Genomic DNA, 2,994 nt, shown 5'->3' on the forward strand with positions numbered 1-2,994 from the left:
TTATGTCAACTGACATGTTGTAAATTCATGTTGTCTCTTCAATTGGGTACTTACTGAAGCTAGGAAGTTCTTTTATTCCTTTCTAGTTAGTTCCCTATCTTGCTTCTCACAAAACCTATTCCAAAACTTTGCTTCAATCCTCAAGCTGCTTCTTCCCATTCACACTTTTTTTTTTTAGTGCTTAAGGAATATACTTTAATACCAGTTAAAAAATTGCAGAGGAGGCAGCTGGGTAGCTCAGTGGATTGAGAGCCAGTCCTAGAGATGGGAGGTCCTAAATTCAAATAAGCATAATTGTATTCTATCACCAACATATAGCTCAATTTGTTCAGCCATTCCCCAATTGAAGGGCATTCCCTCATTTTCCAATTTTTGGCCACCACAAAGAGCGCAGCTATGAATATTCTTGTACATGTCTTTTTCCTTATTATCTCTTTGGGGTACAAACCCAGCAGTGCTATGGCTGGATCAAAGAGCAGACAGTCTTTTGGTGTCCTTTGGGCATAGTTCCAAATTGCCCTCCAGAATGGTTGGATTAATTCACAACTCACCAGCAGTGAATTAATGTCCCTACTTTGCCACATCTCCTCCAGTATTCATTACTTTCCTTTGTAGTCATTTTAGCCAATCTGCTAGGTGTGAGGTGATACCTCAGAGTTGTTTTAATTTGCATCTCTCTGATTAAAAGAGATTTAGAACACTTTTTCATGTGTTTAATAATAGTTTTGATTCTTTATCTAAAAATTGCCTTTTCATGTCCCTTGCCCATTTATCAATTGGAGAATGGCTTGATTTTTTTGTACAATTGATTTAGCTCTTTGTAAATTTGAATAATTAGACCTTTGTCAGAGGTTTTTGTTATGAAGATTGTTTCCCAATTTGTTACTTCCCTTCTAATTTTGGTTGCATTGGTTTTGTTTTTACAAAAACTTTTTAATTTGATGTAATCAAAATTATTTATTTTACATTTTGAGACTTTTTCTAAGCCTTGCTTGGTTTTAAAATATTTCCTTTCCCAAAGGTCTGACATGTATACTATTCTGTGTTCACATAATTTACTTATAGTTTCCCTCTTTATGTTCAAGTTATGCACTCATTCTGAGTTATTCTTGGTGTAGGGTATTCACACACTTTAAATGAGGGCTTTGCATCTTACTTTCTGGCAAAATTCATTTGATGTGAGCTTCTGCTTCTTCCATGTTCTTCACCTCAAAATTCCTTAACTACACCCTCCAGTAATTCCTCCTTCCTTTCAGTCTCTGACAAAAAAGTAGTCATTCTCCTTGCCTCAGTCAATTCTCAATCATTTCCTTTTTTGGAATCTGCACCTTTTCTCTGTCTCCTAACTTCTTCACTATTGTCTTCAAACATACTCAAATCTCCCCTAACCAAACATGGTTTGACTTCATCTTTCTTACCATCTTACCAGGGAAGGGAATGGAGAGAGAGAGAGAGAGAGAGAATATGGAACTGAAAATAAAAATCAAATGAAAAAAATAAAAATGCTTATATGCTTTAATAAATTGTTGATTCCTTTACTGAGTGCACCTATAAGGTACTTTAAAATGCTAGTTGGATTAGATTGGGTAATTTTTTTAGCTTAATTATTTACTATATGCCTTAGTTAAAATTTAATTTAATTTTTAAAATTAAATTTTAAACTAAAATTTTAATATTTAATTTAATTTAAAATTAAGAAAATTTTTAAATAAAAATTAATTTAAATTTAAATTTTAAAAATTAAGTTAATTTTAACTTAAATAAAAGCTAAAATTTAAGAATACACCATAATTCAATATTAAAAATTTTTTTTTTCCAATTTAAAATGTTCTTCTCCTGAATAGAAAATAATAAAATGTCAGTATATCATTTTAGGGAAAAAAGCTATATTTTATGTATCCTAATGGCCTAAAAGTACATAGTTTACTCTCATATATAATGATTAATGTAACTGAAGAATTGGTTTATCTGTGCTACTGCAATAACTGTGATAAACCTTTGTAGCACATTAATTCATTAGATAGGATAATTGGCCATATTCTACCATTTCCCAAGACACCATGGTGAAAAATAGAAATGGAAAATAAGGAAAAGCCTTTGGCGGTAGCTTCTGGCCTGAGCACGCTTAGAACAGGTACACTTGGCAGCCATTATCTCTTGGAGGCTTATTGTAAGTATGCAGTTTACTCCAGTTTAAGAAGGTCTTGGAATAAGATAAACTTCTTGCTAAAATGAATTACTATCTTCTCAAAGAAAAATAGTTTCAGTGTGAACCAAAAGACAAAATCCCAGAGAAATTCCATTTCATTCCCTTCAGAACCTATAAAAGTCAGCCTTTCCATTATTTGAACTCTAAGATAAGTAGTTAGAAAGCTAGATCTGAACTTAGGAAAAGCTCAGTTTAAATTGTGAATCTGTCACCTAAAACTCATAGTGTGCACATAGGTAGGTTGCTTAAATACTTGGAATCTCAGTTTTCTCATCTGTAAAATGGAGATAACACTTGTGCTATGTAAGAACTCTTCAAATTGTATAACTCTTTAAGAATGTTTGTTATCATCATATGTACACAGATTGTGGTTGAAGCAGCTTAGTGAAAATTCTGTGTTTTCTAGGGAACTGAAGTTGAAACCCCTTGCCTTTCTCTCATGGAAATTATCTGTAAACTGGCTGCCCCATAATTCATTTAAGATGTGTGGCAGAAAGAGAGAGCCCATGGTGCTGAAGAGTTTCTCTATGGAGTGACTGCCTCAAGGACCAGGGAATTTGAGTCTTCATATTGAGTTCAAACTGCTGGATCAGTGGCTAATTGTGAAAAGACTTTAGCAGGATTACAGCAAAATTATGATGCTCCAACGGAAAGAGAACTGAGCCTCAGCTTCAAAACCATCAGGATCAAATTGTCAGGAAGCTGAATAAAGTTAGTAAAGTTTTTAACAGCCTTGCAACTACGTTTCTTTAAGTAACTCAAAACTTACTTCCTTTCATTTAGCT

The sequence above is a fragment of the Monodelphis domestica genome, chromosome 1 (assembly GCF_027887165.1).
Source record: "Monodelphis domestica isolate mMonDom1 chromosome 1, mMonDom1.pri, whole genome shotgun sequence".
Taxonomy (NCBI): domain Eukaryota; kingdom Metazoa; phylum Chordata; class Mammalia; order Didelphimorphia; family Didelphidae; genus Monodelphis; species Monodelphis domestica.